At 37.8% G+C, this 19,530-nt stretch overlaps 1 protein-coding gene across 4 annotated transcripts in view; it reads right to left on the bottom strand.

Moving 5' to 3' along the window:
* ENOX1 (ecto-NOX disulfide-thiol exchanger 1) overlaps window positions 1-19,530 on the bottom strand; it is a 561,141-nt gene that overhangs the window by 278,072 nt on the left and 263,539 nt on the right. For all 4 annotated transcript variants that reach the window (XM_059377619.1, XM_059377624.1, XM_059377621.1 and 1 more), the window contains one exon: window positions 1-147. The gene's annotated coding sequence lies outside the window, so the exon portion shown is untranslated. The remainder of the gene's footprint in view (window positions 148-19,530) is intronic.

Raw genomic sequence — 19,530 nt, 5'->3', positions numbered from 1 at the left:
CTTAAGATCTCCAGCAGATCAGAAGACAAATATGTTCTCTGGGGACCTGGTTGAAACAATATATTCACAAAAGTCTTTTAAATGGAAGCTGTTCACAGAGGGAGTCCCACAGAAGATAACAGTGTGGCTCTGACATGCCAGATGCTTCTGGAAGGAAAGAAAAGCACACTATTAGGAAATATCCAAGTAATCCAGTCTCAGCCATCATGGTTTGTATTAAAACCTACTGCTATTATTAATATAATGATTCATTTCTGTTATCTTATACCCGCCCCCCCCAAATCTTAGTCACAAATGGCAGGGTCAGACGGTACTCTCTCAGTCCTGTATCTAAAAACCTTTAAAGATGAGGCGTATTGAAGAACTGCGCCTGGGGGATGGATACAGAGGGAGCAACTCTGGTATTTAGGGAGTGCCCACCAGCACAGTGAGGGGCTCGGTGAGGGGCTGCTTATATCTGGGCTCTTCATCTGAACCACGGGCCCGCCAGCGGAGAGTACTGGCTGCATTTCACAGATGAGAAAAATGAAGTACAGACTCCTGAGGTCAGGCTTAGAACCTGGGTCTGTCTAAGCCCCAAGGCTTCAGGGCTGGCTTTTTCCCTCTTTCACTCTGTGGCCTATGTGGTTTAGAGAAAACATTTCACAAGCAGAATTGACAAGACAATAGACAAAGGCTGCAATTTATTAAATTAATTCAAATATCATCAAATTCAGACATTTTCTTTCCTAATTTGCTTTAGTTTTATGTATAATCCTGTCTTAATTTAGTCACAGAAATACAGACTCTCCATTCTAAACAGGGCAGCTTGTCTCCCATTTTGTTCTTTAGGTAAGGAGAGAAAAGCCACTGGCAACTCCGCAGCTCCCTTGTTAAGACCGCCATGTCCGTTTGTGTGCTGTGCACCATCTGGGGGATGCTGTCCTCTTCCTCTGGGGTCTCTGCCTCACCCCCTGTTCCTTCCCCAGGACAGCAAAAGGGGAGGGTGTGCCTACTACAGGTGGGGCTGGAAGCAGCTTCCATGGCATCTCTGAGTGCTATTACTGTATCTCCTCATGGCCACATCCTTCTGAAGGTGACCGGGCGGGAAGGCTCAGCGGGACACCATCTAGATTTCCATTCTCTTTCTTAGTTAAACAGCAACGTGTCTCCGGTTGCTCCAGTGCCAACACAGAGCAACCCTCAGCTTACCCTCCACCGGAGGTCCCAGCACCCCCTCTCACAGCATGTTTCAGGGTCACTGCCCACCAATTAACCACGTCAAAACCTCCCTTGAAGTTCCAGCTTTTAATGCCACTGACTTCTGAGTACTGGGACTTTTAGTTCATATCCACACCACATTTGGGAAGCTCCTCAAAAAGGCTGGAGAATGGTGGAGCAGGAAGGTCACATGTAACTGTAAAAAAACCTTATTTTATTTTTGGCAACAAAAGCTTAAGTCATGAATAAAGGACGGGGGAAACGATTGATAGTACTTTCAGAGTTCTGTAGGACTGGAGTCTGGGATTATTACATAGGGGAAAAAGAAAAAAGAACATAGCCAAACAGAGCTAGTTTATCTTTGCTTAAGAGAAAGAGGAAGAGCTTGACAAAGAACTGGGAAAAGGAAGTGTTTGGACCATAGGATCTAACCTAAATGACAGGGATAAAAATAAACAGAAACTCTTCTTAAACATCTCATATACTAGCATTCTGTTTTCTTCATATCCCAAAGCAAAGTTTTAGGAGATATGCCTGTACACCCTGCTTCCCATAAAATCCAAATGGCAGTTTTCAAATATTCACTCGGCCACTGCTGACTGCTCATTTCTTTATGAGTCAGTCAGTAAGTCAGCAAACTCCAGGAATATGGAAATAAGCAAGGTAGTCTTCCTCTCATACCTGTTAACTTTCTTGCAGGGGAATGTGAGTAGGATGTCAAAAATTTTAAGAAGGCAGTCCTAATAACTGTTTGAAATAATGTGGTCTGGGGGCACCTGGGTGGCTCAGTGGGTTAAGCCTCTTCCTTCGGCTCAGGTCCTGATCCCAGGGAGCCTGCTTCCCCCCTCTCTCTGCCTACTTGTGATCTCTCTCTCTCTTTCTACCAAATAAATAAGTAAAATCTTTAAAAAAAAAAAAAAAAGAAAGAAAGAAAGAAAAAAGAAAAGAAAGCAAGAAAGAATGGGGTCTGGACCAGACTGCCTAAGGGTGCTCCTGTTTCATCACTTACCAGCCATCTGACCTGGGGCAAGGTATTTAACTCTTTACCCTTAGCTTTCTCATCTACCAAATGCAGAAATGATATATCTCCCATGCAGATTTTTTGGGATCATGAAGTCAGATCACCTAGAGAAAGCGTTTGGCACAATGAGTGGCACATAGTAAGAACCCAGCAAATATTAGGGAGAAGTAATATTCCTGCTGTGTAGCAGACCATGATGATGTCAGCAAGGCAAAAAGTGCTCCAAAGCTTCAGTGAGTTGGAATCCTCTCTGTAGGGGCTGAAGGCAATCAAGAAGGCAGCAGTGGAAAGGTAACATTCAAGAGCCACCATAAGTAAACACGCACAAATGACTAGGCTTTTACAAAAATCCTCTTTAAGCTAGAAAATGAGCTACTTTAGGAAAAAAAAATAGGTCCATGAAATTAAACATTATTTCCCAGGATATGGTGTGAAAGTAGATATCTACCATAACAACAGCCAGGGAATGATACAAAGAAGAAAATCTATGTATTGTTACTAAGAAAGATACTGTATCTTGCCGAATCCTGTTTTACTCAACTGTAATCCAAAATGACAGCATGGCTTTTAATGGAACTTGGCAAGCTCTAGACATACCACTTTAAAACTTAGCTTCAAATTTAAATCACAGGGCTTGTGACTCAAATCTCCAATGTGACCTTTACAGAGTACTGTTCAAGAAAACATGTCTGTCATTGTGCAGAGAAACTATACACCCTTTTATTCTGGGAAGTATAATGAAAAGATGTACTATATTGTTATAAGCACAGAGCCACAGAATGATTGTGACTTTGATTCTTGAGAAGCAATGAAAACAAAGACTTTATTTGATTTTGCATCATTCATTTAGAAATGTTGTCTTCTTCCATTAATGAATATTCTTATTCCCCCCTACTCTGGACTTTTTAACTCAAAAGAAGCTTAGCAGGAATCCCATCATTTATAGATTTAAAATGCAGTCCCTCTGTAGTCTCTTTTCAAGGGCTTACTGAACTATGCTACTTTGTCCTTTGCCAGACACATACACCATTGCACTAAACAGAAGAGCTAGAAGCACAGTGGCTTGAATTCTCCCACATCCCCCACCTGCTTTATGGCCCAGGGAGGTCTGCATTAGGAGAATGAATGAGCCTACAAAGCTTCTGGTAGCATCGTTCCCTTCTCACCCTTCTCCGTCCCTTCCACTGAGTTGGGAAATCCTACCAATGCTTCTTCCCATTCATCCAACTCATGACGTTATACTTTATGTACTTCCCTAAGCTTCTAGTTGGTTTTCTTTCTTGTAGCTCATCCTGAAAACAGTTCAGAGATCAGTCATCCTCTCTGACTGGTCTAGGGTAGTAACAAATATTTGGAAAAAAAAATGAATGAATGACTACATAAATGAAATAAAATGCAACCCTAACTATGTATATTCACTACAGAAGAACCTACAATGGTGTCCTATTGTCTCAAGGATGAGTTCTAAGTTCCTCAAATCATGACCTATTTGGTGACTGGAATGGTGATTTTACAGAGTTGGAGAAGAAGACCAGAGTGTGAACTCCAGAGTTGCAAACTTGAAATTCTGTAGTGTGGCTCAGAGCTTCTGGCAGGGTTTTGATTTGGATTGATGTAGTGTGTGTTCCTAAAAATGAATGCGGCATCAGTGGTCAAAATTAGGGGAGGGGGAAGGGCAGGACTGCCGCAGAGAGTGAATTTGAGAGAAAGCAGTGAAAATACTGAGGAAGGACTAGACAGGAGAAAAAGACAGGGAACAGAAGAAATTCCATCAATTCGGTAGAATTCATAATAAGAGAAGTGGTAAAAAAAAAAAATTAAGAATAGTTTGAGCCTTAGCCTATAAGAACACTGACAAAATGTAGAATTCAAGAAAGGATCTGGCATGTGTCTGCATGCCTGGGGAGTGGAAAGCAATAATGAACTCTCCTTGGAGGTGCGGAGTTTGAGAAATGTGACATTCCTTCCTATGCTTATGAATACTGCAAACCCAAGCTTTGATAAATCCTTCCCCAAAGACCAGTTCCGAATTTCAAAGACGAGGTCTTTCTTTTTTTCCAACTGGGATATAATTTACATATAGTAAATGGCACAGATCTTCAGTATACAGTTCGGTGAGCTTTGTCAAAGATACACTCCCAAGTAACCTACATACCAGTTAAGATAAAGAGCATTTCCATCACCCTAGAAAGTTCTTTTCCAGGCAAGTCCTCCCAAAAGGGGAGTTCTGATTTGTGTCACTAAAGATAGTTCTGTCTATATGTGAACTACATATATATAGAATCATATGGTATACATTCTTTTTTGTCTGGCTTCCTTCACTCAACATAATAATGATGATTTATTCTTGTTTTTAAATCTATTAGTTAATTTATGAGAATTACTCCATTGCGTAAATGTGTAGTATTCCATTGTATGAAAACACCATGCTCGTATTGACAGACATTTCAGGCTGATCCAGTCTGGGCCATTATACACAAAGCTATTAAGAACTTCTTATTCAAGGTTTTTTTTTTTTTTTTGATGGCTATATCCTCTCATTTTCTCATGTAAATAACTGGGCATGAGGTTGCTCAGCATAGGGCAGGTACATTTTGGATTTCAAAGAAATCACCAGTTTTCCAAACATGACTGTACTGTTTTACCCCTCACCAGCACTGTAGGACTCTCTGCTTCCCCACGTCCTCACGAGCATTTGGTGTCATCAGTGCTTTTACTTTTAGTTATTCTAGTGGGCATCAAGTAGTACTTATATTTCCATTTCCCTTATGACTAATAATGTCCTTATTACAACTTCAAATGTGTTTTGTATTTTGTATTTTCTTCTGTGAAGGTTTTGTTCAAGTCATTTGCCCTTTAGGGGAAGGATGTTCTTTGTCTTTTTAAATTATGTTGTAAAAGTTTCTTTATATATTCTGAATTCAATTCCTTTGTCATATATATGTATTACAAATTATTTTTCCAGTTTGTGGCTTCTCTATTAACAATGTCTGTTCATGAGCAGGAGTTTTTTATTTTGGCAAAGTCCCCTTTATCAGGTTTTTTCCAAGAGTGTTAGTGCTTTTGGTACCTTGAGGTACTGTTGTCATCTTTTTAAAAAAATACTCCTACATTTTTTTTTCTAGAAGCTTTACAGTTTTTGTTTTCATGTAAAAAATCTATGATATATCCTGAATTAATTTCTGTGTGAGGTAAGCATTAAGTTTCATTTTGTTTCAATACAGTTAATAAATTTCTCCAATACCATTTGTTGATAAGCCTTTCCTTTATCGCACGAAATTGCTTTGGTGCTTTTGTTGAAAATCAACTAACTACATAATTGCTTCTTTCCTGATAGCTGATTCTGCTCCACTGATCGACTTTTCTATCCTTATTTAATACCGTATTTTCTTAACTATTGATGATTTTATGTAAGTCTTATAATCAGGGAGTAAGAGTCCCCCAATACTGACATTCTTTTTTTAAAAAAAAGTTTCACTCAGTAGAAAAAAAAAAAAAGGAAAAAATGTTTTAATTCTTTTAAGTCCTTGTACTGCCATACAAATTTTAACTTGTCAATTTTTACCAATAAGCTTTTTTGGTAGAAGAACAATAAAACCTTTTGGGACTATGTTACATCTGTCCATTATTTTGGGGAAAAAACAACATTTTAACAATGCTGAGTCTTCCATTCTAGAACATAGTATATCTCTCCCCACTTATTTACATCTTCTTTAATTTTTCTCAGAAATGTTTTACAATTTTCAGTGTATAGGTCATGTACTTATTTATTTAAATATATTACTACTTTATGATTTTGATACTAATGTAATTGGCTTTGCTTTAAATTCCACTTCCTAATTTTTCTTAGTGTATAGAAATAGAACTGATATTTTGCATTGACCTCGTATCCTGAAACCGTGCTAAATTCAATACATTTTCGCTAAGTTCAAATAGGTCTTTTTAGGTCCCTTAGGATTTTCTAGATACACAATCATGCCCTTTGCAAATAGAGACAATTTAAGTACTTCTTCCTTTCCAATCTGTAAGCTTTAAAAATTTCTTTAACTGGTTAACTCTATTGCATTGGGTAGGATTTCCAGTACAGTGTTAAACAGAATTAGTGAGAATAGACACCCATGCATTCTTCCTGATTTAGGAGGAAAGCATTCTCTGTTTCAACATTGTTAGTTGCAGATTTTTCAAAGACTTTCTTTATCAGGTTAAGGATGATTCCTTTTATTTGTAGTTTTGCTGAGAGTTTTTATTGTGACTTGGTGCTAAATTCTGTCAAATGCTGTTTCTGAATCTATTGACATCATCATATGATTTTTATCCTGTATGTGGACTGATTTTTTAATTTTAATGTTAATGCATACTTGCATAATTGGAATAAATTCAATTTGGTCAAGACATATCATTGTTTAAATATATCACTGCATTCTATTCCTAATTGTGGGTCAAATATTTTTGTGTCTATGGTCATTAGGGGCATCAATGTGCAACTTTCTTTTAGAGTGTTGCTTCTCAGGACTTAGTATTCAAGTTACGCAGGTCTCAGAAAATGATTTGGGAAGTGTTGTCTCTAATTCAGATTTGTATTATTTCTTTAAAAATTTGAAGGAATGCACTAGTGAAACCAGCTGGATCTGAATTTTTCTTTGTGGGAAGGCATTTAATTATAAATTCAACTTACTTAACAAATATAGAGCTATGTCCGCTTTCTATTTCTTCTTATATCAAAGTTAGTAGATTTTATCTTACTAAACAAGAAATTTATCTATTCCATCTAAGATGACTTTGTCTCTTACTGCTTCTTACATCATATAATAACAATTCCTGAACTTGCTTCTTTTCCTATCTCTTTCACTTGACTAAACTATATGCATCTCTCCTGGCTTTCTTCTTGATGTATTTAGCTAAATGTTATTTTTCCTTTTCTGTAAGCTTCTGTAGCCCTTACTAATTTAATATTGTGGTGCTCTATTTTTTGGTTATCTTTCAATAGTTTATTTTATCTCTGAAAATAGATAGAATCCTTGAAGGCAGAAATTTCTTCAACTTCATTGTTCTCCATACCATCAAACACAATTTTTTAACATTAAATAAATGTTATGAGATTATTGATTTGTCTACTCTGTGGTTTACCCCGAACATCTATTGTGGATAAGTTTGGAGCATCTTATAATGCCAGGAAGCATGGAAGTGTTAAAAATAATGATACTAATAAAAACTATTATTCAGCATGTCAAAAGGCAAAGGAGCCAACCTGAAAGAGTTCCCAATGGCCAATAGGAGAAACAAAATAAATAATGATAACTTTAGACTATGTAACCCAAAACTAAAATAAATAGCCATGAGTCCATAATGACATAAAAATGATTGAATAAACAAATAAATATGAGAAAAGAGAGAAGTCTTCTTACAGAATTTCAAATAAAAAATGTAAAAGGAACGAGGGAAACAGAAAATAATTAGAACAACCAGTAGTAAATGCTACAGAAAATATTTAATGATGAATACTAAAATTAGTGGGCAAAAACTTAAAGAAGAGCATGATAGTTAAATAGCCTCTAAAGTAGCCCCTCTAAAATATTAAAAATGACCTTAATAGTTTTAACATATGTCCAAAATATTTTGATACTCTTCTACCCAAGAGGTGCAACTTAATTTCTTTCCACTTGACTGTATGCTAGATTTAGTAACTTGTTCTAAATGAATATAATACTGAAAAAGAAAAGAGTAACTGTGAAGGAAATGGGCAGACATTACCTCATTCAGGTGATCAAGATTCATACCATCAGTAAAATGTTGATATCATGTGCCTTTGATATAACAAAAAGGGTACTTCACCTCTGTGGTTCCCTAGAATCCCAAAACTCTTGTTTAATCATGGGAAAACATCAGGTAATAAAAAGTGAGGAAAATTCTATAAGATATCTGATCAATACTCTTCAAAACTTTCAGGGTCATGAAAGACAGGGGAAAACTATGGAATTGTCATAGATTGGAGAAAACTATGGGGACATGATGCCTGTGGTATCTTAGATGGGATCCTGGAACAGAAAAAAGACAGAAATGAAAAATCAGTGAAGTCCAAATAAAGTATGGAGTATACGGAAGGTTGTTTTGTTTTTGTTTTTTTTTTTAATTTTATTTATTTGAGAGAGAGAAAGCATGAGTAGAGGGGAGGGGAAGAGGCAGAGGGACAAGGAGACTTACCACTGAGTGGGAGCCAAACTTGGGACTCAATCCCAGGACCCCAAGATCATGACCTGAGCTGAAGGCAGATGCCTAACTGACTGAGTCACCCAGAGGCTCCCCTGCCCCCCCCCCATTTTTTTTAAAACATGCAACTAGTTGATACAAATCTAATAGGATTTGTTAAAATCAGTCACATCTAAGAATACACCTGAAATGTTCTTGTATAAAATATCACACAAAGAAAACAAGATTTATCAATGTCTAAAAAAGTTGGTTTGTTCAGAGATAATTTGACATTACCATAAAAAGTGTTTCCTGAGACATAAGGAAATGCAACATTATTTTTCTTGAACTCTTTTAGCTCAGTATTTTCCACTTAATAAAATAGCTGAGGATCTGAAACTGAGAAAATATATTTGAGTACAAACAGCTTATGAAACTCAATACTTTTTTTCTTTTTTCCCCCCCTTTTTTGCATCATCAAGAGGGTATTACTGAATTCACAGCCAACTTGCCCACTCAGCATGCATTTCAGATGGGAGACAGACTTCTATATGGAAGTCTGTATGCCTGCAGTGTTCTAACATGGGCACACAGTTTTCTCCCCATTCTCTGTAGTAATTTAATCTTCCTAAGAGCAAAAGAGGTCACCAGCCTCCATAGACCAAAGGGACTAAAGTCATAGGAAGGGGAAAGCATCAGTTAAGCATCTAACTCCTGATTTAGGCTCAGGTCATGATCTCGGGGTCCTAAGAGTGAGCCCTGGGTTGGGCTCCCCACCCATGAGGAGTTTGCTTGGTCCCATACCCTCTGGCACTCCCCCTGCTCATGCTATTTTTCTCAAATAAATGAATCTTAAAAAAATAAAGTATGGTTTTGATAAATGTACTAAGGTTAAGTAACCAAGGCACAGGTACCATTAAGGGGGTCTGAATGAAGAGTATACAGAAACTACCTGTATTATCTTTCTAATTCTTTGGTAAAGTAAAACTATTTCAAAATGAAAAGGTTGTTTTTCTTTTTAAATTAAAAAAAAAAAAAACATCTATTGAATCAGACCACATATTTATGTTTGGATTCACTGGAAGTCTGTGCTCAATTATTAATAGTTGAATTTATGCCCCCTTTTGTGAAATACTAGGTTGAATTTATAACTACACTTAAACAATTTTAGGAAATGGGCTAAACAAGAGTAATTTATTAGTAACATCATCAGTAATAGCCATAACAACTATATCCAAGAAGACACAGGCTACCATTAGAGAAGTAAATAATAAAAGTCAATATCCAAAGCCATTGTCACTCCAAAAGTCTCTTACGAAATAAATAAATAAATAAACTTACAGATATTCTTTGGTCAGGAAGTACCAAAATATTTTACATTTTAATTTCTTAAGCAACTTAAAAAACATAAGAAACTTATACTGGTTCTTAATGATAACATACAGGCAGATTATACAATGAAAAACAAAAGCAATTAGAAACTATAGGAAAACAAAAAGCTACATAAGACAATGTTATCATAATATACTACTTGGATTAGCAGTTGAGTGACACATATTCATAGTAATTTTTAAAAAGATTTTATTTATTTATTTGATACAGAGAGAGAGTGAGACAGCAAGCGAGGGAATACAAACAGGGGGAGTCTGAGAGGGAGAAGCAGGTTTCCCACTGAGCAGGGAGCCTGATACGGGGCTGGATCCCAGGACTCTGGGATCACGACTGAGCCACCCAGGTGCCTCTCTTAATAATTTTTTATTGATTTTAAAGCTTTAGAATCAATCTACAGACATAACACTGAAGCCTTAATATGGCTAAAAATAGAATATAAATGTAGAATTAACAGTACAAATGAGAGAAACAAGAAGATATTAAAAAGAAAAGTTATGGAAAGGGCAATATTTTCATCTTACTATGTAAGAAATCATTAGATACTATCTAAAGTTAAGAGAGAAATACAGAAATAAGTTTATTATTTTAGGGATGCCTGGGTGGCTCAGTCGTTAAGTGTCTACCTTTGGTTCAGGTCACAATTCTGGGGTCCTGGGATGGAGTCCTGCATCAGGCTCTCTGCTCAGTGGGGAGTCTGCTTCTCACTCTCCCTCTACTCCTCCCCTCTGCTTGTGCACTCTTTCTTTCAAATAAACAAAATCTTTTTTTTTTTTTAAAGAAATAAGTATATTATTGTAAGGTGCATAGATAATAAGAGAACTAAAAAAAGGGAGTATATTGAGAATAGGGAGCAAGTGGCACAAATAAGCTAGATCCTTATCTATGTGGTAGTAACCCAACAGATCCTTTTGTGTCCTAAGACTCAATTACCAAAGTGGGGGAGGGTGATTCCCCCTACATCATCAAAGGTACCTGAAGATACCAGCAGGGTGTCTAATAATTGAACTTAATTCTGATACCATCTACTTGGAGATGGTATCCGAATCTACAGGTTAATGGTTTCATCCTACAGGCCTGCCTTCCCCTGACTCACTTCAGATGATAGTTGCAAGATTGGGTCTTTACTTCTTTCAGACCCACACACTGGAGGGTCCCACGACCACCTCCTTGGACCTCAGATGCCTGTCACAAGTCCAGATTTTTACCTGTACTTCTGACCAACTGGCTATAAACCAGAGGTTCCCAAGGCCTTCTCCTTGGGTTCGATTAATTTGCTAAAACTTCTCACAGAATTCGGTGAAACATCTTACTAGATTATCAGTTTATTATAAAAGGATATAATTCAGAAACAGCCAAATGGAAGAGATGAGAGAACCAAATATGGGGAAAAGAGTAGAACGTCCATGTTCTCCGAATGCACCACTCTCCCCAATCTCCACGCATTCACTGATAAGGAAGCTCCTGGAACCCTGTCCTTTGGGTTTTTATGGAGGCTTCATCACATAGGCATGAGTGAGTAAATCATGAGTCATTGTCAATATATTCAACCTCCAGTCCCTCATCTCCTCCCAGGAAATCAGGGGTTGAAAATGAAAGTTCTGATCTTCTATTTATAGTTGATTCCCAGGTGCTTCCAAACTTCACCACATGAACATAAACCCAGCTGTGGTAGAAAGGGGTTTATTCAGAATAATAAGACACCCATTTCGCCTTCATGGATATGAAGCAGATTTCAGAAACGTGGGAAAAGATCAAATATTATAACCGAAGACACTCCTATTGCTCTTATCACTCAGGAAATTTCAAGAGTTTTGGGAGCTGTAAGCCAGGAACCACAGACAAAGACCACACATGAGAAATATATATTTGGTCAATCGGATGATTGATATATATTTCTTATAAATCACACAGTATTACAACTGATAATATCTAAATTTCTTAAATCAGGAATTGGTGGTTATAAACACACACACACACTCACTCACACTTGATTTAGCCAATATTACAAATCTATTTAGAACTTTAAAAGCACTAACAAGCATATAAACACAGAAACAGAAGAATTACAAGCTTTTCTCTGGGCAGTAACTCTGGAGGTGGAATCCAGAACTACAGTTTTTCATTATAAGCCTACTGTATTTTTCAATTTTTAAAAGCATATATATGTATTTTATTGATGAAAGTAAAAGTGAAATATTTATTTGGAAATCCTCCAACTAGACTATGCTTCATGGTGCAGCCCTCAGCATTTAAATAAGCTTTTGGATTTCAGAAATTAAAATACAACATTTTTAAACCTGAAATAGAAATAACTGCTACAGATTCTACTCTGTGGCAGACAATATCACAGAAACAATTTAGAACACATGACAAAATCGCCTACTTCAGGTTATTAGGTGTTAAAGATATTAAAAACTGTGGTTAGAATATTTGTGAGAAAATAAGAAGTAGGTAAATCCCAGCCCTTGATGACTCTCCACGATGGTACCTAACACATATTACAGAAAGGGTCACATTGGTTTTAATAGCTCACTAACACAACAATAGAAGACTGCTTAAATTGGACCCGTCCTGGGATATCCTGCGCCTGTCATTTATTCCCTCTGTGATTTCCAGTGAGCCAGGTGACAAACTGCCCATCAGAATGAGAATCTGTGAGCCATATCCCCAACTTTCATTTCTAGGACACAATACCTCCACCATCAAACATCATAGAGCTCAAATGACTTCAGGCATACTATGACACCGCAGAATTTATGTCACCTGAAATTAGGGATGTACCTGATATGACATGAATTTGAATTTTCTGGATATAACAACTGCTCTCTGTGATAGAGATGTGAAAAAAAGTAAAGTGAAGTGGGAAATTTTAAAAAGAGACAAATGTCAAAATAAGAACGATTGTAGAATCTGTAGATGGTATTCTCATTCATCTTCAAATTTCCTTGGCTCCATGTTTAAACATTTCAAATGAAAGAGTTTTTCCAATGTCATTCGATACAGGCAAACATCTGAAATTCAACAGCAGACTTTGAATACTTTCCATCTTATAGGAGCTTTAAAAATGAATGCTGGCTTGCTTTTCCTAAAGAAAAAAAATATGGGCTTTTATCCCCATTCTGACTGAGAATCTTCCAGCTGTGGCTAAGTTTCCCGATGTAAGTTCTCAGAGTTGGACAGTCCTCTATCTAAAAACCCCTTTTTAGCAAAAATTAGGTCCCAGAAAATTTCCAAGTTGTAACAGACTTCAGATTTCTGTTGGAAGTCATTATGGAAAGAATTATCTGTACCTATATGTAGGTATAACTAGAAGAGGACAGTCTCCATAATGTTTTTGTAATAGAAAAACAATTAAGAAGTAAATAATGTATAAATGTTTTAAGATTGCCTTGCTGTGAATGAAATCAGAGCTTAAAGGGATTTCAGATCATGACTCGTGAGCTTTCACAAGCCTTCCAGAAACAGGAAAGGCAAAGATTTAGCTGCCCAGCTAGCCTACACTGTTGTTTCTGATGCCTTCACATGTAGCAGTGGTTGTTACCATTATAATTACTATTCAATCTTTTAAGTAAAGTGCCATGATAACAAGGACGTTGTCTCATTTACTACAGTATTCCATAATCTAGAAGAGTGTCTGACATAGAATAGGTATTCCACAAGTTTCTTAAATGAATAACTTCCTTATAATTTCATTGTAAAGAGCAAAGGAACAAGTTCCTGTGAAAGTGCTTTGCAAAGTCGAAAACACTCTAAAACGGGAGTTATCATTGTTGTTTTTCAGCATAATCTAGATCCCGCTGGGACCAGTGCCTACAGCTCTGACAGCCATTCCTGGCACTTTGGATCCTGCTGCTGGGCTACGAAATCAGACTCACCTACCAGGGAGAGGCAGAAGGGCACCGTTTTCAGAGCCTAAATGAAAACGCTGCTTCTACCACTCAGGACTCACTTCTTGGGTGAATGACCTTGAGCCGGTTATTTAAAACTCTGTGCTTAGATCACTCACCCGTAAACGAGGCGCTGTAACAGGGCCTAACTAGTAGGGCTGTTGTGAGAATTAGATGGGTTACTCTGCGCAACTCGCAGAAAACAAGGCCCCGTGTACAGAAAGCGCTAAGTGCCACCGTGAGAGCTGAGGCTACAACTTCCGTTACTATAGGGATTCTGGAAACACAGAAGGAAATTCAGTAATGTCTGTGCTGTGATTTTCTTTTAAACTAATGCCATACAAGTTTAAGGACAGATTTTTTTTTTTTTTTAAATTCCTGAATTCCTCTGAAGTTTCAGTATGATGCACTACTCTTCTCCATATTTAGCTCCTAAAGGAGCCCCGTGGAGCCTCGGCTCAGTAGGCTATGTTTTGGGGGAGAATATGGATATTAGCGGAGGCATTGACTCACAGAGGAAGATTCAGGGTCTCTATTCACTCTTTGTGCGTTTTTCAAAGCACATTGCTCAATGTGTTTTCACTTCCATGAAGGCCTCTCAATGTGACTTGGACGTGACAAGCTTCTTTACACGTAAAACAGTTTTACTTTTGATTGAGATTTGCTTTAGGAGCATTCTTTGTGGAGGTAAGCTAACATGTCTTCAGATAGCAGCTTCATTCAGAAGAGCTTAGTTTATTGTCATTGTACACATGACAGAGCTTGTGCGGTTATATTTATATTGACTCTTTGCTCCATTAGTATTGAAATCCAGATGTCAGCTTACTTCAATGTAAACATATCAGACTGACCTGAATTTTTTTGGGAGCATTTAAAAGACGGAAAAGCCCAAAACAAAACAACACACTATTTCTGAATCATACACTATGATGTGAGCAAGACCTTTCCATTACAACTTCTAAATTAGGTCAAGGGGTTCTCCTGGGATAGGATTGGGGGTTGAGGGGGAAGCGGGGGGAATAAGTAGTGTGCCAAAGAAATTCCAAAATTCCCAAAATAAAGCATAAAGTGATATGCTATTTCACTGATTCTTGTTTGTTCTTTTAGAGCGCTTTGGGAAATGTTAGGCCATTGGTCTGCATCACTTCACCTCCTTGTAGGGGAAAAACTGTCAACAGCAGCTGTTGCTTCAGACTTTAATAATCTTCCAGGTTCTTTCTAAGAGATCCAAGAGGATATCACCTGAAATTCTCTTTCCAGAGGTGATCATGCCAGTACCCTAGTGTAAAGCTTTGTAGCATGTGTGTCTCTTTGTTTATGTATTCATGTATGTATATATAATACACATGAGGTGTTATTTACTTAGAGCCCAGAAAGCTACTTCTAACTTGATTTCCTTCTGACTGTACTATACACTTCTAATTACACAACACTATGAGGTTCTTGTACCATTTTGCATATTTTTATCCCAAAATTCAAACCTATTTCATCCTGAGAACAAAAGCTGGCAAGAAGCACACAAGTGAAGAGTGAACAAAATGCAATAAAAAAGCAACATACTGACATGGAAATGTCATGTGAGCTGCTGAATGGCACACAGCTCCAGAGTTTACCACAATATTTTGAAACACTTTGCCAATGAACATATAATTGACTAAAAGACTTGCCAGCACCATTCTAGAGATGTCTAACATACCATATAATAAAGAAAATCATTTACAAAAAAATTAAATGTTAAAATACATTTCTAAAGAGCTTCCAAAACCAATGTGTTTTTCCCCCATTTTTGGCCAAGAAAATAACTTAGATATTATCAAGCTTTCATGTTTTCATGTTCATATTTTACTTGCTGCCTATTGCTTGCATTTCTTCCTGACAGTCAAATAAATTGTTCAATCAACCTGTATTTATCATTGAGAAACTAAGAAATACAATTTCCTTGGCTCAAACTACTATTGGTAAGATCCTGAATCACGAGGCCAGCATCTGTCCTTCTTTATGAGCATATATTTTTCCTTCCATCCGTCCACCCATCCATGCATCCATCTAAGCACCCATCCATCTATCCATTTTTCCAAGTGTTAGTCAAGTGTATCTAAGATGTGTCAAGTGCTGTGCTGGTTGCCAGAAAAATAATGACAAACAAGAGGGATTCGCTGCCATCATGGAGTTTATAGTATAGCTGGGAAGATTCACTTTGTGCTAAGTGCTATGATAAAGAAAGAACAGCCTGCTAAATGGGGAGTAGAGAGAAAGGTCATAAAGGATTTCTGAAAGAAACAGCGTTTGTCCTGAGGCTTTAAGAATAAGTGGTACGGGGTCAGAAAAAAAAAAAAAAAATGAAGAGTGTTAGGAACCAGAAGGAACAGTACAATTAAATGGTACAGGGGGAAAAAGGCAAAACATTAAAAACAAACAAACAAACCCTCATAAAAGGAAGGGCTGGTGTATAGTGACAAGGAGAGAAGTGGCAAGAAATATGGTGGGAGAGGTGGGCACAGGTTAGAACTACTCCTACTCTTCTGAGATTCATCCTCTGCCCTTGATCCCTCTTCCCTGACAATTTATCACTTTAATAAATACTGGGTAGGATGACTCTAATGATACACCCTGAAGTAGCAATAAACAATGCAAGTGTTACTCTGGTATTCTTAATATGAACCTCTCCTTGCAACCCGGTGAACCGTCTACAACTAAACACAAGCCACTCTCCACCCACTCCACTGGGGAATTCTGGAGAGCTTCTTAAGTGACAGGTCAAGCATTATGGCCACGTCGCCATCTGTGATTTACACTTCCTTTCTGAAACTCAGCATAATGAGGAAAAATAACACAAAACAAATGAGCACTTTGAATGTCAAGAAATAAAAATGGAGAGGCAACACCAATACTCCTTTAGTTTCAAGTAAACGTTCTTCCTTGGGTACTGATCACAGTTTGGAAAACGAGTTTTCAAAGAATAAAGATCTCAACGCAGCAATTTGCCATTAGTTCATTATATAAACAATGAAATGTTTTCATAGAAAACATCAAAATCTTAAACTATGAAATTTGTGTATTAATGCAATGCTTGTTTATATTCAGACACATTGATAAATACATTCGTATGTGCATCTATTTCATAATAGGCAGTGGGGGGAGCAGTAATAATTATCTTTATCTTTGTGGGTCAAGTCATAATCACCTCTGAAAACAGAGAGGCACTTTTAGGTTTCATCTCTTTCTCCTGTTGGATTCATTTAAAATTAAAGTAGAAAAAAAGGGTGATTCAAATCAGCTTTACATATCCTAATTTCCAACTGAGAGTTTGTTTTTAGTACTAAATATTTTGTTTCATAATATTAAGTCTCCAATGGGTAGCTGCTAAATTCCCAAACCAGAAGCAGCTATATTTTAGGAAAACATTTGTATCCAGCACCAAATTTATTTTTATCTTAATAAATGATAAAATGTCTCTTGTCCTTTTGTTTTCTCCATCCTTTTTTCTTTTCATTTGGGCATGTGAACTTGTAGCTACAGTCAAAGAAACTGGTTGAGAGTCAGTACTCACTGAAACAGCTGGGCAGGAAGACGGCATGAAGCTTAGCTGGCTCCCTTCACTAGTCAACCCTCCTTGAGCTCTCCCCACCCAAGTTCTGGGTTCTGGCCCAACTCGATCTGAACAGCCTGTTCTAATTAACCCTTCCACAATCCAGTTGTCTCAAATGATATGGCAAAATCTATCAGCAGGCCGATTTTGGCTTAATCTGTTGAACCTTCTTACAAGCACAGCTGTCTAGTAACTGAGACGATTTATTTCATCAAGTGTAACTCCCCTCACCTATGTGTCTGAGCACCAGACTATTAGCTGGATAATCCATCAAGACGCCACAGAAGAGACAAGTAGTTTCTGTGGAGGAAAGTAGCCAGAGATCCAGCTTCAACCACACTCCACCTCCCCAATCCTAAAATAACTTTAACATCAGCATGGAGGTTTTCTGTCTGCCCAGCTGTGGGTTGAGGCACCCCTCTAGTTCCAGTAACAAGATGACTTAACAGTGGTGTCTTTCAGACACACATCTTATTTCACCTTCACAGAAGTCAAATGATATTATTCCCAGACAAAGAAATAGATTCTCAGAGAATAAATCACTTGTCCAAAGTCAAACAACCAGGAGTGGGAGAGCTGGAACCAGAACACAGGGTCTTCTTAGTCTCTGGGTAGGATTAAGAAGGGATATGCTCCAGAAGGGCAATGACTCAAGAAATATCTCAAAAAGATTCTGGGACATGCTGCATGAAAATCATTATGGGCAATTTTAAGAAATGCATATTCCTGAAGCCCGGCCAAAGGCTATCAATTAGATTTTTGGGAGGTAGGACCGAGAATCTGCATTTCAATAAGCTCTCTAGATGTTTCTTATTCACAGGAGAGTCAGAGAACTACTAATCTAAGTCCTTCTTCTATCTCTAAACTTTGGAGGCTTAGCTTTTCATTAGGGATGCTCTTGGGATATTTTTATTCATCATTTGGATATCTTTTATGAACAACCCACAGCCCTGGTCTCCTAGTCTCACATTTAAAAAAAAATTATTTAACAGATACTTATATAGTATTTACTACATGCTAGACCCTACTGAATGATTTGATTCTCACCACAACCTTATGTGTTAGATAATATTATAATCCTCATGTTATAAATGAGAGATTTATACACAGAAAGGCTACTGTTTCTTGCCTCAAGAGTCCCAAGATGTGATCCTAGGCTGTCTGGCTTGAGGCCATGTGTCAACCACTACAATGTGCTTCCGACAAAGACTTGAAGCTTCCAGCCAAGATTTACAGTTGTCATGTGAAGTGCTGGAAGAACATGGCTTCCCAGCCCTTGTTGTGAGCTCTGTGGAACGGCTTAGAATTCCTTCAAGGTGTCCTCCTGCTCCCTATCCTTGTGCCTTCATGTACTCTGCACTCTCTGCTAACATGTCCACCACGCCTTCCACACATCGCTCATTCTTCCTCATGGGACAAATCTAGATGCTATTGCTAGATGTCCAGGTTGAGTTAGATTCCTGTCTTCTTCACTCCCAGGGTGCAGCGCTCTCTGGCCTCGTCGCACTGATTACCCACACTCTGCTCCTACCTTCCACAGGAGACTGTAAACCCCTAGAGAGCATATGCTGGGACTTATTTATTTTCTGCTCCAGGTGTCTAGTGATAAGAAGGTGCTCCATAGGTGCGTGCGGCGAAATGAACAGTTGTGTACAATGTAAGGGAAGGTTATTCGCTTTATGACAGAATTTACCAAAGGCTTCCAAACCCCTGTGTTCATTTACATATCATTAATTTCTGGACAGAAAGCCTGGAGGGTAGAAAGTTAAAGCCATTGCCAACTGGAAAGCAATCCAAATTCCAGATAAAATGTCTCTGAAATTATAATTTAAGTCAGTGGGAAATCTACTATTGATCTATGAAAATGTGAATTAGACACAGGTTTTCAGGGACTCTCCTGTTGCATAAAGGGAGGTGGACACATTAAAGTGTGTTGGCTTTAGTGCTATAAATGTGTAAGCAGATGGGGGAAGTGAAGCTTGGCTTGTGAATTCAGTCCTTTCCTCTCCAGCTGGCAGAAGCAAGAAATTTTGAGAGCTCTGCTCTCCTGACTACCGAAGGAGGATCAAGTTTCCTTACTCTGCAATGACCACTGAAGCCATCTGGGGAAAACAAAATTCTTTCACACAAGAAGAACATAAGGAACAATGGGGAAGCTGCAGTTCTTTGGTTCTTCAGCTCCTGCTTCTAGAAAAGTCTAGCTGGTGTTTTATCTAGCTTGTCTCTAAGTGGCCCAGTAAATCAATCAGGATAGT

This window comes from Mustela nigripes, chromosome 15 (assembly GCF_022355385.1).
Source record: "Mustela nigripes isolate SB6536 chromosome 15, MUSNIG.SB6536, whole genome shotgun sequence".
Classification (NCBI taxonomy): Eukaryota; Metazoa; Chordata; class Mammalia; order Carnivora; family Mustelidae; genus Mustela; species Mustela nigripes.
Note: the sequence above shows the minus strand (reverse complement) of the source record. Positions and strands in the feature narration are given on the sequence as shown.